Source organism: Canis lupus, chromosome 1, assembly GCF_003254725.2.
Source record: "Canis lupus dingo isolate Sandy chromosome 1, ASM325472v2, whole genome shotgun sequence".
Classification (NCBI taxonomy): Eukaryota; Metazoa; Chordata; class Mammalia; order Carnivora; family Canidae; genus Canis; species Canis lupus.
The window spans coordinates 28,565,418-28,589,795 of NC_064243.1; the positions used below are offsets into that span (position 1 = coordinate 28,565,418).

General features: G+C 38.2%; 1 protein-coding gene across 1 annotated transcript in view; it reads left to right on the top strand.

The window, feature by feature from the left end:
• PDE7B (phosphodiesterase 7B) overlaps nt 1–24,378 on the top strand; it is a 309,365-nt gene that overhangs the window by 74,566 nt on the left and 210,421 nt on the right. The window lies entirely within an intron of this gene.

Consider the following 24,378-nt stretch of genomic DNA (forward strand, 5'->3'; position numbering starts at 1 on the left):
AGTCACATGTGTTTCCAGTCAAATATATTTCATTGCTGACACTTTCTCTGTGGTTTTAAGCATTACTGTAATGTGATCCTGCACTGCCAAATTGAGCTTGTAATGTTGCTACAAAAAAAGTCAGCAAGGTATGCAAACCCGTGAAACAAACTTTTGAAAGATATCCCACTAGAGGAAATTTTGAAAAAATGAATTCTTATCAGCACCTTTCCATAAAACACCCAAGGAACTTTGGTATGAAAAAATCGAGAACTAACACTGCACATATTGACATCTCCCTACCAAAAGCCCTGTGATTTTAAAGACAATGTCTTAATAGTATTCACAATAGAATGATCTTAGTGTTGCCTTGACAGATCTTTTTAGCAGCGTATGTTCTCCTATGACACATATATAGCTTTTCAGAAATAGCTTTATGCAAGGCACAAGACACTGTTTTTCACTAACATTCTTTTTATGCCACCTCTATAGCTTTTCTAAAAAAACTCTTATTATTTTACTTTTTTTGTCATTTTGTTTGTTGGTATGTGAAAAATCAATCTACTCTTTCAACCTAACCATTTATTCTGTGTGACAAGTGTTTAATAAAATACCATATTTTTCCAGTAAAAACCTACTGAACAAAGAAAGAAAAGGAAAATCAGTGGTAGTGATGTCTTGAAATGTTGAATTTATAAATATTATACATAATCTTAGTCTTTAAATAAATTTATTACTTTTGTTGTATTCATGTTCTTGGACTATTTTCTGAGTTATAACATTATGGTGCTAGTTGTCTAATTGCCTTTACAATAGCAGCCTACTCATCTATTATACTTGTTACACACGGTTTAATGAGCATTCTCTGGAGAAAACTGTATCTTCCCCACATACTATATAATATTTTTTGTCATTACTCCAATTTTTTCCTGTAATATTTATGCTAAATTAACCTAAGAATCTTATTTTTATGCTTACAATGTTTTGTTTTAAAATAACACTGTAAGTTGACAGAAAAGATAGAACCACTGTGCAAAAATTTCACAGCCTAAAATACCTTGAGGACTTGGGTGATTTCTATCTCTGCAAAAAGTGAATCCTGTAATTAGTAACACTCAATGCAAGTTCCAAATGGCTCTCTGGGAGATTCTTGTGCATATTTCTTTCATTTTATTCACAGTGTGGTGACAAAATCCGTTGATGTTGGTATATCAAGTTCTTGTTTGATTTCTATGCTCTTGTCTAATCCACTGTCATTTTCTTTCCAAATTTCTGGTTTTAAAAGGTGATCTATTTCTAATTTAAAAGTTCTTGTTATATCATATTTTTAAAAAATGATAAATATAAAACTTGACTCAAGAGTACATAAAACTTACAATGCGATTACGGGAAATTCAAATTAAGACATAAAAACACCTACTAGTTCACATATGAGTGTTGTCTGTAACTGTGCTGTCCACATGTGGCTCCTGATTGAGATTTTCTGTAAGCATGAAATATGCACTGGATGGGGTACAAAAAATTTGAAATATTTCATCATTAATTTAATGCTGAAATAATATTTTTGATATCTTGGGTTAAGTGAAATATACTAATTAACTTCATTGCTTCATTTTCCTTTTTTGTTTCAGTTTTGGTTTTTACTATTTTCCTTTTTATAAAGTGAGCATTGCTATAAAACTTAAAATTACAGATGTAGTTTGGATTATAGTTCTAATGCGCAGCACTGATCTCTAATATATCGTTAGTATTCGGTCACTTACTCTGCCATGCCAAGAGCATGTGTTGAGCAAATGTGCCTGAATTTACCTGGCATTTAACTGAGTGAGGTACACAGGGGCTATAGTAATGTACCTGCTGGGTTAACTTCATATGAGCAGACACACACCCGTCTGCAAGAACCATCATTGTTCTAGTGAGACACTCATGAGAAGTTCAAATATAACACGAGAGATGGCAGGAGACACTCTATTCCTGACCTTACAAGTAGCTTGACAGTGATCTATGTTTTATAGAAATTGTTAAAGAACTGTTTAATTATGCATATTTTTATTACATTTTTTAACTACTTAAAAGTATTTTAATTGAAATCTTTGTCAAGTAATTGGTACTATCCCTGAAATGAAATACATCTGAAAGCCACATTGTTCCACAAGAACTATTTGAAAGTTACTGCTTTAGAAAAGTCGTCATGTGTAGTTTATTAGTCAAATACATGTATCAATCTCGCTTTAGCTTTGTTTCCTCTCTCTTTGATTTAGATTAATAGTGTTTAGACTCTTGTGTGCAAGACAGTGTAGAGACTAATTCAGCAGGTCTATGGATATGCGGGGTGGGATCTGAAATGTTAATAAGCTTCCACTCTGATTCAATTAGTCTACCTAATGAGAAACCCATTGAGGCCAGTGTTGACAGCCATCATTGAGGTCAAAGTCTTATTTATCTTTAATATCTCTCAAAAAGCTGCCTTTGAAGTCATTAAGTAGGATCCTGAGATAGATTGCTGGGTCTGAGAAACAATGGCCAACAATTCTTACAAAAAAAGCAACAGATGTTCCTTTTGTTATTGTTCAGAGTAAATTACTTAGATTTTTTTAATTGACTTGTGAATTTTGGAATTGAGTGCACAAGTCATAAATCCTAGTGCATGCAGAAAGCCATTGTGAGATAATGAACGAAAAGTGCAGGAGAGTATCTGTCATAGAGAAAGCCTTGCCTTCTCTCTTTTTCCTTGTATGTGATATGTGTGTGTTGTGTGTGTGCATGTGTATTCAGAAGAGAGATTTTGTCAATAGTACTCTTTTAGCAGATATGTATAGAAACTAAAAAGTTCATATCTTGAAGTAGAATAAGGTTTTAGTTCTAGACTATTTCTCGAGGCTACAATCTATAGTACAAAGTACTAACATGAGCCACATTATATTTTTAAACAACTCTTTGTATATTTATAAAAGTATAGTAATTCTTGTGGTTTATAAGGTTAGTTATGTTTGTTTATATTTATCTTGGGAGGAGAAAATTTAGTTGATAGTATATTTTGACTATTTTTCTGAAGCATAAAAGCTGACAAGTTGAGTAAAGCCTTACAGAATTACTGGGAAATTCTCTTTTTGCTAAAGATATATGAACTCTGCAGATTATAAATCTGGCCATTGCAAAGTAACAATTCAAATTCGTTTTCCTAATCTCAATGATTTTTCTTAAATAGGGTTATTATTAAGAAATAAGTCAGAGGGGGATCCCTGGGTGGCTCAGTGGTTTAGCACCTGCCTTCGGCATGGTCCTGGAGTCCTGGGATTGAGTCCCACATTGGGCTCCCTGCATGGAACCTGCTTCTCTCTCTGACTGTGTCTCTGCCTCTCTCTCTCTCCCTCTGTGTCTATCATGAATAAATAAATAAAAAATCTTAAAAAAAAGAAATAAGTCAGAATACATAGTCAATAAGGGGCTTAATCCTTAGAGAATTAGGGATCCCTGGGTGGCGCAGTGGTTTAGCGCCTGCCTTTGGCCCAGGGCACGATCCTGGAGACCCGGGATCGAATCCCACGTCGGGCTCCCGGTGCATGGAGCCTGCTTCTTCTTCTGCCTGTGTCTCTGCCTCTCTCTCTCTCTCTCTGTGTGTGACTATCATAAATAAATAAAAATTTAAAAAAATGTTTAAAAAAAAAATCCTTAGAGAATTAGTATCCTTCTAGCCTGACAGCCCTTCTATATCCTTGACTTACTTTGCTTGTGGCCAAGTCTATAAAGGGAAGTACACAAGAACTATAGGAATAAATTCAAATAATTTTGAGATGGAAGGATGTTCAGTTGTGAGAAACCTGCCTAAGGTCATCAAGCTGAACCTGGAATGCAGAGTACCCTGGCACTTGGGGCAGATTGGAAGTGTACTCTCTGCTCATTACTAGACTATGTTTGGAAGAAAATCACAAAAGAAAAAAAATTAAGACCAGAAGAAGTTGAGAAACATCTAGTCCAACTCTCCTGTTTTCCAAGGAAACACTAAAGGGCACTAGTATCAGCATCATCAGGGGGTGGTTCTTAAGTGTTTAAATCCCTTGGTCCCACTATTTTTTTCACTCTCATAGTAGGGGACTGTCCATTTCTACAGACACATCAAGTAACTTTTATACCAACTAGAATTTAAGAATCAATGCATCCTACATATCATACTTTTAAAGAAAAATGCAGATTATGTTTATATACAAAAATATAGAAAATAAAATATATATTGAGACAGGCAAATTGGAAAACTGATCCAAATTAAGAGAGATTAATTATAAGAGCCTTCTTGGAGGAAGGCAGGTAAGCCAGTGAAATGTGCAATGGTCCTTCTTTATTGAGGTTTGATGAAGTAAGAGTTCATCTTGGATGAAAGCACAGAAGTGGGTATGAATAAGTACCCCCCACACACATATGGAGAATATTACATCAGTGGGATCTAGGAATCATACTGGGAAGTGAGAGAAAAATAGGGCTGCATGAAAGGGATTTTCACAAAATAACTGTTACTGTTTGCCAAGTTTTCATGCTTCTTCTAGATGCCTTAGAATTGCACAACTGTTTGTTATTGGTAATGAAGCGAAATACACAATAGCAAAACAAATACATGTTTCTTATTTCTCTTTGTCAGAGCTTTAATTTAAGAATTAATTGCATTATCTAGGTCATGCTGGGGATTAAAGAGGAGAAATATTTCCATCCTGTCAAAAGCTTAAAATCTAAACAGGAGTGGTGAATCTTAATATAAAAATATCACTTATAATATAAGGCAGGCAATGCTAACTATAGAAGGATGTAAATTGGCACAAGGATTTGGAGAAGGGGGATATCACATATAGCAAGCAAAGCAGTGTGGTGGGGGTGGGGATGATTCACAGGAAGGTGGTCTTTAAGCTGGATCTGGGTGGGCAGGTGGAATTTATTTATATGCATTGGCCCCTGTCACTGCTTAAAATTGAATTTGGGTCTTAAATTTCAGCCATTTTAAATGAACTTGCCTTGAACAGAAAGTGTATATTTTTTTAATTAAATTTGTTTTTCCAAAACAAATAAAATTTCCCTAACTGATGGGTTGGGAGTAAGCAAGAAAATAAAGCTCAGTTCAAAAACTATAACCATAAAATTAGCATAATAATTATCAATATTAAAAACTTAAAAGGATTAGATCTTTCTTCTCATAAACATTTTTAATGTCTTGTACGATTTTTCAGCGATACGTTTAGTTACATATAATATGGGCCCCAAAATATATTAGTATGTTGATACACAGAAAAGAGGCATTTGGGCTGCCCCGGGTGGCTCAGCGGTTTAGCGCCGCTTTCAGCCCAGGGTGTGATCCTTGAGGCCAGGGATCAAGCCCTACATTGGGCTCCCTGCATGGAACCTGCTTCTCCCTCTGCCTGTGTCTCTGCCTCTCTCTCTCTCTCTCATGAATAAATAAATAAAATCTTTTTTAAAAAAAGAAAGAAAAGAGGCATTTAATCTTGAAATTTGATTGTGAGGGTTTTTTTTCTTTGATACATCTAAACTTCAGAATGCCAAGAGATCATGAAGATTATGTCTCCCTATTTACACAAAAGCAGAGGTCCAAGAATAAAACCAATCCTCCTACATCAGATTCTGCTCTTTTCCAATAACACTCTTTTGTGCTAATGACAAACAAGAAGTATGCAATGCATCTGCCTTACTTCACCCCAAAAGTCTTTGTCCTCTAACAATTCTAAAACTATGGTATCAAAAGAATGTCAAGGATTTTTATGGTTTGTTTGATTGTTGTTTGAATCCAGGTTTTCTCATACTTTGGATATCCAGCACTGTTTTTACTTACTCTTGGATAACTACTTAGACTTTGGGGGGGGGGGGCGGGGGGGGCGTCTCTTTTGTTCTATTAGAATTACACGTCCTTTTATCCCTGTTTCCTTCTTTGCTATCTTTCTTCATTCAACAAATATTTATTAAGTACCAATTGAGTATGAGACACTGTAGCTGGAGGTAAATTAGGGGACTTGTCTGCCTTTTTAGTCTAGGGAACTACGTCAGTGTGATTCATGCTTCTATAAAGGTCTATCTTGAGTGCTGCCATAGTATTCAGAAGAGGCACTCACCAGAAGTTTGGAGGTTGAAGAAGGCCTCCTGGATGTCCTAGCTGTAAGCTGAAAGACAGATAAGGAGGAGCTCCCTGGCAAAGATGCAGAGACCTACAGGTACACAGAATAGTGAAGCTTTGGGAGGGTAGTTCGGTAAGCCCACAGCAATGTATGACTGGGGAGCGAGAACCAGAAGCTGCATGACTTTTCTGGGCCAGACTAAGAATTCAGGGTTATTTAGAGGGGAAATGTAACCATAGAAAGCCTCTGAGCAGGGAAATGACCAACTCAGACTGTAGACCATTCTGGCTGCTATGTGACGATTAGACTAGTAAGAAGGGAAGATTTATTAGGCAGCTGTGCAGAAATCTAAGTGCATGATGAGAGCGCTGTGGAACTGGGTGCTGGCAGTGGGAAAGATGGATTTGAGTTGAAGCAAAAGGACTTGAAAAGTCATTAAATTGTTTTCAGGCTGAGGGAAGTAAGAGTGGAAGGTAGCAAGAGAAAGGAAGAAATCAAAGAAGACACTGAGGATTCTGGCCTGTGCAACTGAGCAAGAAAACAAGGGAGAAATCAGAAATGTCATAAAAATTATTTTCAGGATATTTGCCTTCTATATACATTAGTTGTGCATGCATGATCAAGACTTTAATTTACATTTACTTTATCATCCACCATATCATTTCTGGGGCCACTTGGAATTACATGTGTAATTGAAAGTTTGCATTATATTTCACTTTTTTAAAAGTATCATTTGCCAGAGCTCTTTGGCTTCCTTGCCCTGATCATCAAAATAGTTTCCTTATGCAGAAGCATTCTTGCCAACTCACCTAACCACATGTTTGAAACATCGGTTGTTAATAGGTTGGCTGGTATTTTATCTTCCTTAAAATTTGCCTTACATTAATGGTTTTGCACGTTAAAGTTCAGAAAAGATATTACTTTTCCTTTTTTAGGCAATACAAGGTACTAAAATCTGAAAATAAAATAAAAACTTAGTAATTATTTTACATAACTAACATGTACACCCAGTGAATAGTTCACATAAAGATACTCAACATCAGATCCTGGTTTCAGAACTTTATTTTGAGACAAATTCTATAATTTCACTTCCTTATACATCAGTTTCAACTAAGGGCTCTCTTAAAAGTATAATCTTCTATGATCTGATATGGACAATAGTGTATGAAGTGCTGATGGCCTGCTTGTGGAGATGAAATCAAGAATGCTGTCCAACATCAAGATTTCCATTTTGAAAACAAATCAAAAAAAAAAGGAATTACTCTTGGGGTTTAGAAGAAGAAATGTTTCACTAACAAAGAGCTAGCTCTAAAAGAACATTGGCACAGTGAATGTGAAAGGTATGAATGGTGGCAGGCCAAGAAAGCAACTGAATATTACTTCCTTGATTCCAAACATTGAATATTTTCATTTGTAATAACTGAGTAACACTGATCAAATTTTTTCCCTGAAATCACAGCAACAAAATGTATTACAGGAAATATCATAAGAGAATGTCTCTCTTAATAACTTCAAAGTAAACAAGAGACTTCAACACAAAGAACTTTATTCTGCAATGAGGTTATTAGCATTGTGAATTAAGTGTTATTTTTTGGAATATTCTGAGCTTTCAGTCCAGACTTTAAGATAGGGGTAATACCCTTTGCAATGTATGTGTGTGTGTAGGTGTGTGTATTAGGGTAGTGATTTGCATATAAACATGCACATATGTGCACAAAAAGAAATTTACATCTACCTCCAAATCTTTGTACAATAGGGCAGGGTCATAACAAGATTTTAAAAACAGATGCTTCTTAAATATTTTTCATGACCACACTCTCAGACACACACACGTATACTATTGCAGAGGCTGAAAGGGATATATATGGAATATATAAAGCAGATCTGGATCCAGGCCTTAAAGACCTCATGTCTAATAGACTAAGTAATAAAAATGTGAACAGGAAAATGGAAAGCAGCTACAAGGATTATAAGAAATTCAAGAAAGAGAAAGATTAACTTATGCTCAAAAGTATCAGGAAAGCTTCATAAAGGATCACCATGTTATCTGGGCCTTGAAGAATATGAATGATTTGAACATATAGAAAAGAGAGGGTAGATACTGAATGGAGAAGTGGTTACAAAGCTACGTTGGTGCCTATGTATATATAATAGCACCCTGGAGCCAGGAATTTACCAATCATGTCTAATCCTCAGGTCCTGAGAACACGTGGCTGGTAAATGCCATCCTCGAGCTGCTGGACTCCATAGACCAAGCTCTCTGCCACTCCCTCTTTGTGCTTCCTCAATCATACAGAATTTGTGGGACAAACAAAGGGTATAGCAAAAATTCACTTTGATTGGAGGGCAAGGTGGAAATGTCCATGGTGGAAACTAAGACTTTTTCCTTTTCTGTTTTCTTGACTGTGGTGAAGGTTGGAGTTTAAAGGTATAATAGTTACAGAGGCGTACACTGTCCACTTCCCCTTATGTACTGGGCACTGCACTAACTTCGCGTGGGTTACCTCATTTGATCTCTTAACACCTCATTGTCTCAATTTTTCAGGTGAGGAAACAGAAGCTTTGAGATAAAGAATAAGCCATTTCCCAAGGTCAAAGTGCTGGGAAATGGTAGGGCTGGGATTCAAACTCATGGTTAATGAGACTGCAGACAAGAACCTGAACTCTTAACCACCAAACTACAGTACAGTAGACAGCAGTTCTGTGATAAGCATCGTGTGTGTGTGTGTGTGTGTGTGTGCACGTGCGTGTGTATAAGGATGTTATACACATTTCATGCTAAGAATGATATCCAGAAAGTCTTGTATTGACATGTTTGAGTTTAGTAGAGTTTGTTTAACTGATTATCAGAACCTCAGTATGTGATATTTTCTTCATTTGGCCATGCATGAAAGCATTTATTAGGCATTTGCTTTGTGCCAAACATCCTGCTTGATACCAGAATTCAAAGCTAAGACACAGCCCCTATTCTTAAATAGCCCAGCCTTTTGAATTTAAGACTAGTGAATTAATACAATGACTCTATAAGCATTGTTTTACTTCTAAGGTCATTTGCTATTTTGTGTTCAATTTCTTTCTTGCTTTGCTGAAAACACACAGAGAAAAGAGTTTTATGTCATTAGGTTAAAAAGATTCAGTAGAAGCAAAACTCTGCTAGTTCGCTAAGTGTTAGTGAATTAATAAGCATTATTAGTAGATGAATTCATGTCTTATTTGCAATGTCAGCTACACTGGCTGATTTACTGAGGAGTTGATGAAGCATGATCTTCAGGATTCCTGGAGTTCACTGACACTAACAATGAAATCTCCAATCAATCTCCTCTACTTTTAAGAAGGCTGAAGACTGTCTTGAGGCAATAAAGTGATTAGAATGAGAATTAGAAACCATCAACAACACAGCACCTACTACCCCAAGTAATCCCCAGGTGACCTTTATACAACTTTTCTCCTTCAACACTTGAAACAGTAGGCTGGTTTAACCCTTCAAACATATACTAATGAGATGGCATATAGATATTACTTCTATTTCCTGATTCAAACCCTGACCGGACTATTTATTTTTTTAAGATTGTATTTATTTATTCATGAGAGACACAGAGAGAGGCAGAGACACAGGCAGAGGGAGAAGCAGGCTCCCTGCAGGGAGCCCGATGTGGGACTCAATCCCTGGGATCCAGGATCACACCCTGAGCCAAAGGCAGATGCTCAACTGCTGAGCCACCCAAGCATCCCTGACCAAGATGATTAAAAACAAATTTTGATTGTTTTATTACTTAATTTTAGTAACATTTATCAGTGGAAAGAGCTGCTGGTTGAAAAACAAAGTGTTTAGGATTCTTGCTTTTCAAGGAAAATTATGCTTCAAAAATATAATTCTTGGGGAAATCTTTGCCTTTGGGTTGGACTCCACTTAAAGCATTCATGGCAGATGCACTGCGCCACCCCAGATGCCAACTTCTTAATGGAGTGATGCCATCAAAACTTGCAATATGAGCTTCTTTAAATTTTATATACAATTTTACTCATTTTTCTTCTCTATTTTTATTTGAAATTCCACCATCTCACAGACTTTTGACTGGACTGCCATATAGTAATGAGTGGATTGGGTATATTTTTGCCCCAAATCATTTGTTCATTCTTTGTTCAAGCAATATTTATTGACAGCCTAGGATATGACAAATGATCTAGGTGCTGGGGAATAGCAGTGAACTAGACAGAGTCTCTACCTTCATGAAATGAGGAGGTGACTTTTTAATACTGTTCCTATTAAAGTATGTTGTAGGGTGTAGAAGCTATATCAAAGCAGAATATAGCTGTTCGCAAAATACACACTATTTTCATTCTCACTAGTAGCTTATAAGGCCTGTCAGTTATTTCTCCAAGACATTGAATTTTTCAGCTCTAGCTTGGAGTTCCCATTGATTGCCAATAGAACTTACAGAGATCCCCTTCCTAAAGCCAAATCCATGCCTCAGAGCTGTCTATATGGAGATGGCCAATACAATTTGACCAGTAATAGTTTTTTGATTGTCTGTGGGAACATCTGGATCTTTGACCTCACAAGTAGTTATACAAGTCCTTATCCGGAAAAGTGTTTGTTCCTTTGTGGCTCAGAGGCCCTGTGTTTGCATGTTAGGCTTCATCAAGTCATTTTCTGGAAGTCATTTTCCCTAGCACTGGGGTTATTTAATTCCAAGGACTGGTTTGTATTTCTTTTAAAACTATAAGTGTATAGGATTACATTTAATTGTTGGTTTATGTACAGGAACATTACTGCACTGAGCTGCAGGAAGCACATTTTAAGTACTCCTCTCCTTTGTCCTGTGTCAATATTCACTCAGTTATAGTCTGGATGAGGTCCCATAATCTCTGAATCATGATGCCTGGCCAATGATTTTGAGGTATTCCTGATATTATCTATGAAGCTTTTGCTGTTTATAGGGTCATATAAAGTAGCTGGGAAATTGCACTGTAAATCAAGAAACCCAATGTCTAAAGCTTGGACGCTTCTTCCAGATGGCTGGAGTTTAGCGATTGTGAATACATATTATTGGCAACACACAGGTCAGACAAAAAGGTGGTTGTTACAAGAGCTCACAGTGTCGGCCTTCCAGGGGCAGCAGGGGGACAGGCCGCATGTTGTGGCAGCCTGAAGAGCAGAAACATGGTGTCCTGTGCTGGTTCAATTTTTACTCTGAAGGTGACAGTGGAATAAAGGAATGATTTTCTTTGAGTGCAGCATGCTTTCCCAGTAGTGTCTAGGAGGAGATTTGCATCTCAAGTACTGAGAAGGACTTTGGTTCCACCATCTTCTGGATCCATGGATTTGACTGCTAATCCTCCCTTCACTGTGATCTCAGTCTACACCATATGTGTGACTTCAAAGATCCTGCTCTTTATAATATATTCTTGCTAGATTTGGAAATTTGACAAGCCACATTCTTAGTTCCATGATCTACCCTTTGTAAAGGCCCTATGGATTACACTAAATCTAAAGAAATCTGTGAATACCCTGTGTGTGGGAATGCTAGAGAGTCAGAAAAAGTGAACAGTTCTGGTGGTATTCCTTAACTTCGTTGATTGCCAAAACTATGACTATTAGGGGTAACAAAGATAATGTCATCAAGTATCAGGTGGTGCCTCACATAGCAGAACTCTTTTCTCACCTGAAAATACTGTCAATTAAAACAAAAAAATACTGCCAAATATGGTGAAGAGTGACATCAGTCAGCAAACATGGTTGCAGTACCATATTCCCATCACAAAAGCTTTCCAAACACTTTTGGGATTCCTCTACTGCCTTGAACAGATGGCCTGTGACCTGCAGTGACTTCGTTCAGATCCGTGGCCTACCCAGGCTCATCTCCAATCACTAAATGGAGTCCTACGGGGCCATGTGCAATCTGGTCCCTGCCAACTTCCCCAGCCTCGTGTCTCTCCCCCACCAGTTCTCCTGATTATCTGAGCCCCATCCCTTTCTAGATATTCCTAACTTAGCCATTCCTAATTTCCTTTATTTCCTCAATCACTTTTAGGTTTTTGCACCCACAGTTTATTACCCAGAACAAACACCTTTCTAGCTTATCTCATACCTTTAAGTCTCACTGAGGACTTGTTCAATATTAGTTTCTCTCTTACTTATCCAATCAGAATACATTATTCAGGAACTCTTCTATACCCATCAGAATGTGGCCAGGGTATCTGGGCACCTATGAGAAATTTCTTTCCCAAACCCATGTGGGTTCCTCCCCCTTCCTCAATGCCAAGGACAGGAGTACATCAGGCACAGTTAGTCTCTGGGCACCAAATGATCTATAGAAAGTTCCTAGAGTCAACATGTCCACTATACAAAAAGTCTGCTTGACCCTTTTTAATTAGGACTTTAAACACACACAAATTATTTGAGAATAATATAATCAAAATAGAGATAGCTTCCACTGAATTTAATGAATATGCAGCAGAAACAGCTAAATATAGATAATTACCTCTGCTGCATTGGAAAGCCCTCTGTGAAGTTTTGCTGAATGAATATTTTGAATGAAATATTCAACAAAAGTGAGATTTTAGACCTTGAAGTCCTTCCCTTATAGCAACTGAAAATAATTGTCTAGGAAGGATTAGTCCTGTGTGCAATCTGCTCTTTGCCCTCTGATTTCCGATTCATTCTTTAAACAAACACTTTTTGCCCACTCCCATCTAATAGGTGGTGCAGGAGTCTGTCCCTTTATGCATCCTTCAGGAGCCGTGAGGTTACTCAATGTCCAAATTAAGGAGATAACATGGAGTAACATTGGATGGCAGTTGGAAAAGCCATGGTTTTCACGGCTTTTCTGCTTACAAATAATTGTATATTCCTGAAAGTAATAATTTGTTGGGTACTTACTTTTACCGGCACTCTTCTAGGTTCTTTACAGATAAAGCATCTCCTCATGTGATCCTCATGATGAACCCATGGTATAGGCAGTAATGATATCTTCCTATGACATATGAGGAAATTGAGGCAAAGAAGTACTGAGTAACTTGCCCAGGGTGATGCACCTAGTAAATGTTTTTTTTTTTTAATTTTTAAAGTGTATTTTCATTTATTTATTCATGAGAGACAGAGAGACAGAAAGAGGCAGAGACACAGGCAGAGGGAGAAGCAGGCTCCATGCAGGGAGCCTGATGTGGGACTCGATCCCGGGTCTCCAGGATCATGCCCTGGGCTGAAGGTGGGCACTAAACCTCTGAGCCACCCGGGCTGCCCCCTAGTAAATGTTAATAATCATAAGACCTCGAAATGGAAAGACACCTAACTCCATTAGACTTGTTTGTTAATCTAGAAAGTGACTTGCTTGGCCTCGATGGTCTCTCAGATCCCTCCCAGATTAGCAGTGCCTGTTTCTGGTACTGGAGCTGCCTTGCCCAAGCCTCAGAGCTGTGTACAGTCCCCTCTTCTTTTTCCTGACTTCTTTCAGATCTCCACCTTATACGAGACTCTGTTTCCTCTCTTTTCTAATGCGTTCTGAAAGGCTGCTACTCTACCCGGCCTGGGCTTACCACCACAAACCTGCCCTGCCAATCTCTGTTCTCAAAACGACTCTGGCTTTGCAGGTTACCCTGTGAGGGAATGGTGCTCTCCATCATGGAGGAGCAACATTTTTCTCCTCACAAAATCCCATGACTTATGCAGGAGAACTATGCTTGATATCTTGTATGCAGCCCCACCAAAAGCCCTCTCCACCTTCCACCTCCTTCCTTCCACAAAACAATGTACACACAAGGCCGCATTACAGGTTTCATACATATTACATTAATTCTTTCATTAAAAGGGGAGAGCAGTGTTACTTCCTCTCCTCTATAAGGAGGTTCAAACAGATAAATGGTAATATGCCTAAGATCACACAGCTAGGAAGGGGTACATTTGGAAGTCCCTCTAACTTCTTCCCACTAAGAACACCAATCTCTTCTCTTTCTGTATTGCTTGCTGCTTTCTCTGACACAGAGTCTATGGACTTCATCTTTATTTTTATTTATTTATTTTTTGGACTTCATCTTTAAAAACTCACTATGTAAAAGTTAAATATTTATGCCATCACAGAAATGCCCTTCTGGAAAATAGCTGTAGTTGCCTGTCAACACCTGGGGTTCTGAGAAAGAAAATAGAAGATGAAATTATATTGCAAAATTTTGACATAATTTTTGCTATCTTTATTAAGATTCATGGCATAGGTTTTTGTGTCGGATATACAGGAATTCTCAGAGCCCATACCAAAATTATTCCCCAACTGCCTTGGAGCAAGATGTCCACTTGGTTGCTCTAACTGGGTCATTAGAGAGATACCCTAGTTACATTCCACATACCATCAGCCTTGACAGGTCCAGATTCTGCTAAAATTGTGCTTGACCTGAAGCTATAGTCATTGCTTTGCACAATGAACAATGTGATCTTCAAAATGCATTTCAGTATGGGCAATGGAAGTCAAGAATAAAAGTGCATGGAGAAAGTCTGCAAATACTGGGGAACATGACATAACACAAGGCACCTCTGAACCTGTGCATCATCTGACCCCAGGATCTCCTTAAAGAGGCGGGGGGGGGGGGCGGGGTGGTACGGGGCAGGTGGGATCAGGAGAGGGTGTCCAACAAGATGTTAGACATATAACCTTTCTAGTGCCCTCTACTGTCCATGGCTGAAATGACAGAACACTTAGTTCTGCATTCTGGATGTTTAATTAATAACAACAATAAAAAATTACTCTTGGGCTGAAACCAGGTTTTCCAAGTTTTGGTTCATAATAAGCAGTTTTTAAACATTTAAAAATAGGAGTGTATAATAAAATGCTGAGAGACTCTCTGGAGATTGCTGCTGGCACTTCTCTAATAGAAAGCATACGCCATTGAGCTAACATTTTGTTCTTTGACTGGAGAAAACAAAGCTGTTAAAAGCTTGGACTCATTTTCCAATAGCAATAGCATTAATATCTTTCAAGTCACTTCTAACCATAGCTAATTAGAGGTTTATGAGGGATGTCCTGCCTGAAGGGTCACCTCAGTTTATGTAGCCCATGGATTTGCTGTTGACTGTTGGCAACAATGGATTTGTAAAGAGTTTCTGCTCAGCTCGAGGTGATTATCTTTTTTCCCTTTTGCTGGTGTGTCTCCTATTTTGACTGGCTGAAGTTGGGTTGGACAACGAGGCCCCAATTCAAAGACAGTGCCAGATTGGTGCTGGAGACCTACACTGACAGATTGTTGAAAATTTATTAATCTGACGTTTTAACAGCCTGCAATGGGATGGAAATCTGCCCTTTCACTGGAAAAAGTCAGAAAGGAAAACATGAGCTTGAGCTGAAATCAACCCCTGTTCCAAATCTGCCTCCTCTGGCACCAGAGAGTCAAAGGCTGCCACGGTGTTAGAGATTAAGGCCTGGCTATGCCACCCATACGTTAGATGGGACTTGCACCACTGTCACGGAGATTCTGGAAATGCACCCTCTGGGAGCTGGGGAAATTGTGATGTCGTCAATGCTAGGTGCTAATGGCTTCAGCAGTAGCAACAGTCAGCCTCACATGAGACTTCAACTGATTGGTTAGGGACTGTTCTTTTGGCTGTAACCATTGTGTGTAGTAATTCAAGAAAAGAGAATAAGGAACACCACAGGCTTGGTACCCTCTTGGAAATGGAAAGGGACAAACAATTGCAGTCAATACTGTTGGTGAGAGATATCTAGGACTGCAATATTGCAATTATCTCTTACAATACAAAAAGAATTGATTATGCATCCTGGCTCTTCAAAAGCCAACTCGGCCTCTCTAACCAAGCCCAGAATTTTTTAATCCCTGCTGGCCCATACTTATCTACTGTCTTGCCTATGACTACCACTTTATTTAAGCCCTCTATTCTCCCCCACAGCTTTGCTCTCCTCCCAGGCAGCTACTGAAAGGGTCCCAACAGAGTTTCAGGACTTTGCACCAGCAGCTACTCCTGTCCTTTCCTTTGCCAGCCAACTCTTTCCTATCAGACCTGTGGTTATCTCTTTTTGTTTTTTTTTAATTTATTTTTTATTGGTGTTCAATTTATTAACATACAGAATAATCCCCAGTGCCCGTCACCCATTCACTCCCACCCCCCGCCCTCCTCCCCTTCTACCACCCCTAGTTCGTTTCCCAGAGTTAGCAGTCTTTACGTTCTGTCTCCCTTTCTGATATTTCCCACACATTTCTTCTCCCTTCCCTTATATTCCCTTTCACTATTATTTATATTCCCCAAATGAATGAGAACATATAATGCTTGTCCTTCTCCGACTGACTTTCTTCACTCAGCATAATACCCTCCAGTTCCATCCACGTTGAAGCAAATGGTGGGTATTTGTCATTTCTAATAGCTGAGTAATATTCCATTGTATACATAAACCACATCTTCTTTATCCATTCATCTTTCGATGGACACCGAGGCTCCTTCCACAGTTTGGCTATCGTGGCCATTGCTGCTATAAACATCGGGGTGCAGGTGTCCCGGCGTTTCATTGCATTTGTATCTTTGGGGTAAATCTCCAACAGTGCAATTGCTGGGTCGTAGGGCAGGTCTATTTTTAACTCTTTGAGGAACCTCCACACAGTTTTCCAGAGTGGCTGCACCAGTTCACATTCCCACCAACAGTGTAAGAGGCTTCCCTTTTCTCCGCATCCTCTCCAACATTTGTTGTTTCCTGCCTTGTTAATTTGCCCCATTCTCACTGGTGTGAGGTGGTATCTCATCGTGGTTTTGATTTGTATTTCCCTTATGGCAAGTGATGCAGAGCATTTTCTCATATGCATGTTGGCCATGTCTATGTCTTCCTCTGTGAGATTTCTCTTCATGTCTTTTGCCCATTTCATGATTGGATTGTTTGTTTCTTTGGGGTTGAGTTTAATAAGTTCTTTATAGATCTTGGAAACTAGCCCTTTATCTGATATGTCATTTGCAAATATCTTCTCCCATTCTGTAGGTTGTCTTTGAGTTTTGTTGACTGTATCCTTTGCTGTGCAAAAGCTTCTTATCTTGATGAAGTCCCAATAGTTCATTTTTGCTTTTGTTTCTTTTGCCTTCATGGATGTATCTTGCAAGAAGTTACTATGGCCGAGTTCAAAAAGGGTGTTGCCTGTGTTCTTCTCTAGGATTTTGATGGAATCTTGTCTCACATTTAGATCTTTCATCCATTTTGAGTTTATCTTTGTGTATGGTGCAAGAGAGTGGTCTAGTTTCATTCTTCTGCATGTGGATGTCCAATTTTCCCAGCACCATTTATTGAAGAGACTGTCTTTCTTCCAATGGATAGTCTTTCCTCCTTTATCGAATATTAGTTGACCAAATCAGTGGCATTTCTATACACTAACAATGAGACTGAAGAAAGAGAAATTAAGGAGTCAATCCCATTTACAATTGCACCCAAAAGCATAAGATACCTAGGAATAAACCTAACCAAAGATGTAAAGGATCTATACCCTAAAAACTATAGAACACTTCTGAAAGAAATTGAGGAAGACACAAAGAGATGGAAAAATATTCCATGCTCATGGATTGGCAGAATTAACATTGTGAAAATGTCAATGTTACCCAGGGCAATATACACGTTTAATGCAATCCCTATCAAAATACCATGGACTTTCTTCAGAGAGTTAGAACAAATTATTTTAAGATTTGTGTGGAATCAGAAAAGACCCCGAATAGCCAGGGGAATTTTAAAAAAGAAAACCATAGCTGGGGGCATCACAATGCCAGATTTCAGGTTGTACTACAAAGCTGTGGTCATCAAGACAGTGTGGTACTGGCACAAAAACAGACACATAGATCAGTGGAACAGAATAGAGAATCCAGAGGTTATCTCTTTTTGGAAGTGGTCAATGATAGCCCTGAGCAGCGCTGGGGGACACACCACTGAGGGTGCTCATAGTCTCCTATGTTCTGACTTCAGACTGAGCTATAAACTTCCTGAGAACATTTAGCGTTCCTAAAACTCATCTGTATTCTAGACCCATTTGTATTCACACTCATGGTACAGTGTCTACACAGAGTAGGCACTCAATAATGTCTTTTTGAATGTTCGTTCATTCATTCATTCACTTATTTGATAGACAATGGAGTCCCAAATTCCCACGCCCTCGTTAGACCTTGGGAGTTCAGTTTCTTAACAGAAGCTATCTTTAAAAAAAAAAAAAAGCAGCTATCTTTTATGATCTACAAACCTAAATCCTTTTCTCTCCAGGCCTATTTTCTGAGGTCTGGTTTTGATTAGCAATATTCTGTTTGTTGTTGGGGGAAATGTGAGATAAGAAGTGACCCAGATATTATGAAATGTCTTCTTCTTCTTTTTTTTTTTTTTAGAGTAGGGTTGCCCTTCACCTAACAGTAAGAATGGTCTTTATTTTTTTTTTAAGATTTTATTTATTTATTCATGAGATACACATACACACAGAGAGGCAGAGACACAGGCAGAGGGAGAAGCAGGCTCAATGCCGGGAGCCCAACGTGGGACTTCATCCCAGGTTTCCAGGATCATGCCCTGGGCTGAAGGCAGCGCTAAACTGCTGAGCCACCCGGGCTGCCCTGAAATTTCTTCTCAATGTCATGTTTCCCCCTTCATCACCCTATGCAGCTCCCCATTGTGTGGCTGCATCTAATGGCAACACTTACTGATTGTATGTAAGTACAGAAAAAAATTCTTTTTCATCCTATCCCAGATAATCTCAAATTTCAAGTATGTCCCACAGAATTACAGGAAAGAAATATTCATTCATTCACTTAATTAACACCAGGAGTGCCCATAATGCACTAGTCATCATGCTAGACACTTAGAGGTTCAGAGGTGAACAAATAAAACAGATGCATCATCATACAGGCATTTGCCTTGTTTACTGAAAACCTCACTAGAGAAATTCCTGGATGGCAAACTTGCAGAATCAGAGTACTCTGAGATGGGTGAAGGTGGGGGTGACGACAGCCTGTGCTGAGGCCTGGCCTACTCTCAGTTGGCTCTGTTGTTTCTACTACAGAGGAAATGTGCTTCATTTTCTACCAAAAAGTAACCATGGTTAGCGTTTCTTCAGCTCAGGAAACTTTTTTTTTCCCAAAATAGGTCTAGGCCAGGGCTCTTTTTGTTTTATTTTGTTTCATTTTAATGGTCTATCAAGCATAGTCATGGGCATATTGGATTTTTCTGCATTTCTGCAGTAGCCTCTAGCATTCAATCCCTAGCTCCATGGGTATCAAAAGGCAGTCATGCCAATAGCTTTCTAATCTTTGGATCATGGCCATGGTGGTGTGCTTTTGAGGCTAACAATTCCAATGATGCCTCTTGCTTCTCCACTTTCCCAGTTGTGGCCCACCATCAGTTCTTCTCATGAGCCAATTCTGCATTTTTGAGACTCATTTCTAGTTGCCCAGCCTATAGTTTGCTCCTCCTATAATGAGTTTATAGCCACCCAATTTCAAGTATTAAATGCCTTTCTCCTTAAAAAAATAGCTATAATGATGAGAAGAAAATAATCAAAGAAGAACAGCCTGTTAATTATTTGCCGATAGCATTTAATATTACCTACCTCCTGAAAACAGCTATTGCCTCAGTTGGCAATGGGGCAAACCACCCCAAGCAATGAGGAGCTCTGTTTTGGGTTTTGTTTGCTAATGTTTCCTCCCATCCAAAGGTATTAAGACATTTGCCTTAAAAAGATTAATTGAGGGGCACCTGGGTGGCTCAGTGGGCTAAGCATTTGCCTTCAGCTCATGTCCTGATCACAGGGTGCCGGGATCAAGCCCCACATTGGGCTCTCTGCTCAGCGGGGAGCCTGCTTCTCCCTCTGCTCCCCACTCGTGCTCTCTGTTGTATCTCTGTCTCTCTCTCAAATAAATAAAATCTTTAAAAAATTAATTGCCGGAGGCCTGCTGAGAGACTAATATATTCAAGTGATAGGAAATATTCAGAAAAATAAAAAAGTATCAAATCTTATTTGAAGCAAGAAAAATATTAACTGATTTAAGAATGCTAGAAGTGCTTGCTGCCACTTGAATTTCATTATCTTTAATGTTTTTTATATCTTTTTCCAAGTGTTTTTTTATTTTTTCGAGTATAATAGTTGCTATTATTAATATTTAAATATTTTCATTTCGGATATAAATTTCCCTTAAGAAAAGAAGTTGCTGAATATTTAGTGTGATTTTTAAAAATTATACTTAATATCAATTTTTCATGACTAATTTTATTATGAAAGTAATGAAAAAATATAGTTTACTTAAGAGAAATATATTTTATTTATATTTTGCAGAAACATTTAACTAATGGAAATTAATTTTTTTAATTAAAAATACTAAGAATTATATAGTATTTTATATATTTATATTATATATATTCTATATATCATCCACCTTTTTCTTACTAACAGGAAAATTTTAGATTTAACATAGAAAAATTTTAATAGGGACACCTGGGTGGCTCAGCAGTTGAGCATCTGCCTTCAGCTCAGGGTGTGATCTCGGTCGGGGGATTGAGTCTCACACTGGGCTCCCTACGAGGAGCCTGTTTCTCCCTCTATCTTTCTACCTCTCTGTGTGTGTCTCTCAGGAATAAATAAATAAATAAATAAATCTTTTTAAAAAAATTTTTAAAAAGAAAAATTTTAATATATAGGAATTAGCAACCAAATTGTGAAATATTCTGATTTTTTAAATTAGAAGTATTTCTTCATTTTAAATCCTCAACAATATGAGAATCAAAATATAATTTAATGAATAGGTTAGATTTATTAATTTTTATTTTTGTATTACAACCTCATCTATAGTAATTTAAATTAGTACATTCTTGTTTACAATGAATTAAAACTAAACATAATAATATAAGATGTAGACAAGATTGCCTTGTTTTACAAATGAGAAAGAAAATTTGACAAAACTAAATAAATTGTCCATGATAGTATAATTGGGAAGTGAAGGCAGTAATAGGATTTGAACTTAGATCAATCTAATACAAAGCCTGTGCTCTGATAGGTTGAAACTCAGGTAAACAGCCAGTGACTAATGAGTGAGGGAAGAGGATGTCTGTCAATGGACATAGTCTACTAGACCAAGGCAATGAGGAGACCAATAATAACCAATATTTAAGCATCTGTATATACTAGTCAAGCATTAGGTAAGCTTTCATTCTCTCACTCACTGGAAGGGAGTACTCTGTACTGAGTGGTACTCTGTGCCTCAATTTTCTACTCTCTTTCAAAGAGTATAATGAAAGTGTAAAATAGTAGATATGCAGAACTTAGATATGCTTTCTTAGTTCATAGTATGGTCTGAATCAATGTTAGCTAGTACACTAAAGAAGCTAGCCTTTTTTAAAGACCTGGCAAGTATAAGGCATCAGGATTATAATAATGAGGCATGTTAGAAGCACTAACAATGAAAGTGGTTTGATTCTTCATGTCTCTGAGGGCAACAGGCATTACATCCATGAGTTCACATGCAGCAAATCCTCTTGTGCTATAGAAGAAGAACATGTGCCAGGATGATCTGTTGCTAGCAGGGTTCTAGCCACTTGGATGGAGATTCCTATAATTATGCCCTATTGTTTGGGGGCAATGTTGGCTCAGAGGGATGGACAGGAATAAGGAGAGTAGTATATTAATACATATGAGGCACAGAAGCAAAGATGGAGATCTGTGGAAAAATGGGATTTTGAGAAGTAGGCAAAGCCTGGTGATCAGAACCAGGTCAAAGTCAGGATCATCTAGTATCAGAGATCTTAGATGGGAAATTCTAGCATGCATGACCAGGTAGAGCCATGAGGAGACAGCTGCATAACCTGAGAACCCAACAGGGCACGAGATCTTCCCCCATGGAAGGTCTTAAAGTTTTCTGAGACTCAGATCCTGTGGCTTAGCCCAATTAATCTCTTAAACTGGGTCATTGCCCTAGGTTGCACAGCAAGTATAAGCTTGGAAGCCAAGGCCCTATAAACCCTGGTATCAATGAGAAAAAGCCCTGGAAAGAATCTGGTTTCTTTCAAGTCTGAGAACAATCAGATGCCTTTCTGGGCATTGCTTAAAAATCTGTTACCATCATTAGGTAACTTTTCAAAGCAGAGCAAATAAAGAACTGGTTAGAGGTGCCTCAGCCATTTCCCAGATGACCAGGGAGGTAAAGACAAAGAAGAGGACTGTCTCATGGTCATCAGAAGAGCTACCACACTTGATCTTGCTGCTCAGTCACTAGCTTGTGTGGTCAAAGAGCCCAGGCTGGCCATACTATTAATGAATACATGTTTCAGGAGTTACAGAAACTTATCTCGGATTTGTTTATGTCTAGAAAAGATAGTAAGACCCCATGGCACCACCCACACCTGCAATCACACCCATGTGCCTCTTTAGGGACACATATAAGGTTGCCCTTGGGTTTGGGTAGCCATGGAAAGTCATGCAACCTCCACCAACCATCTGCTTCCAGCTCCTGTAATGAAAGAATGAAAGCTCTTTTATCCCAGAACATGTATGGCTTTGCCATAAACAAAGGATAAAGAAGCACTCCAGAGTTGTTTCCTTATAGGACCCACAATACAGATTGATAGAGCTCTTTAGCACTTCGTTTTTAGCCAAGAAGTTAAAAACATTTTAGAAACCTCTAATCTTGGGATGCCTGGGTGGCTCAGCAGTTGAATGCCTGCCTTGGGCCCAGGGCGTGATCCCGGGGTCCAAGGACTGAGCACCACATTGCGCTCCCTGCATGCAGCCTGCTTCTCTTTCTGCCTATGTCTCTGCCTCTCTCATGAATAAATAAATAAAATCTTTAAAAAAATAAACCTCTAATCTTTCCTTTAAAAATAATTATTAACTCTTTCAGGTAATAAAAATACCACTTAAAAACCGGGTAATGCGGAAATGGATCCTAGCAATTTGAAGGAGTTTAACCTTTGCCAAACCACAAACAAAACTGGAACAGACAGACCAGACTCCACGGGTTGTTAATCCTCACATTTGCTCTCCAATCTGACTTTGTGGCATATATTAGCATCCCCATGTTACTTACAGGGAAATGAAGCATGAAGAGATTAAATAGTATGATAAATATCACATGATATTTAGGTCAGCAGAGTAGCCAAGGAAAAAAACACTCAGGATACAAACTTTCCTCCTGATATTCATTGCCTTCTTGCAAACTTCAGGCACATCCAACCTTCCTGCTCTGCCCTCCATTCTTTTGATTCACTAGAGCAGCTTGCTTCCCTTTCTGGGCCCTGAGCCAAATGTCCATCTCTGTGCATGACATAGGTCATTCCAGAAAATGGATTGGCTTGAATGTATGTGATCAAATTGTCCTTTCCCCTCTTAACCTGCCCTTCTTTGTACCATAAGATTTCATAATTATGAGTGATGACTTACATTCCCTGTGCATTGTCCCCCTACTTTGAATTTGATGTTTATTATTCATTGACTATTTTTATGCTTTTTCTATAAATTAATATATCTACAAATAATATGTACTATTTTTAGATATCTTCAACTCCATATAAAATGGAGACAGTTTTGGGCAGCCTGGGTGGCCCAACAGTTTAGCGCTGCCTTCGGCCCAGGGTGTGATCCTAGAGACCTGGGATCGAGTCCCACATCAGGCTCCCTGCATGGAGCCTGCTTCTCCCTCTGCCTGTGTCTCTGCCTCTCTCTCTCTCTCTCTCTGTGTGTGTGTTTCTCATGAATAAATAAAATTTTTTTAAAAATGGAGACAGTTTTTATGTTTTATATGATTTGAAAATTATATGTATTTGCATGATTTGAACACTACAAATTTCATAATTTGATTATTTTATATTTACATGTACATGTTACACATATATAATTTATGTTTTTAAAGTATGCATAACACTAATTCATTCATTTTAACTACTGTGTAACTCTAGTGTATGGATAATATATTTATCTGTTTTGTAGCTGGATGTTAAATTATTTGAGTAAATTTCTCCAGTCATCAGTCTAGAAGATGACTTGCTATGTCAGAGGATGTGCACATTTCAACTTTACTAGATTTTGCAAATTTTTTCTACAAAGTGATTCTATTATTTTATATTCCAACCTCCAGTATGTGAGAGTACTCTTTTCCCTACATTTTTTATAACAGTTGTTCTTCACAGACTCCTAAGTTTTGCCACAGAGATGAATTCAAAATAGACCTCATTTTATCTTTAATTTGCTGGTTCTTGGTTATTAGTGTGGTTGAATTTATTCTCTGTGTTTGTTGACCATTAAGATCCCCCCTTCCATGCATTGCTTGTTCCTTGATCCATTTTTCTAATGG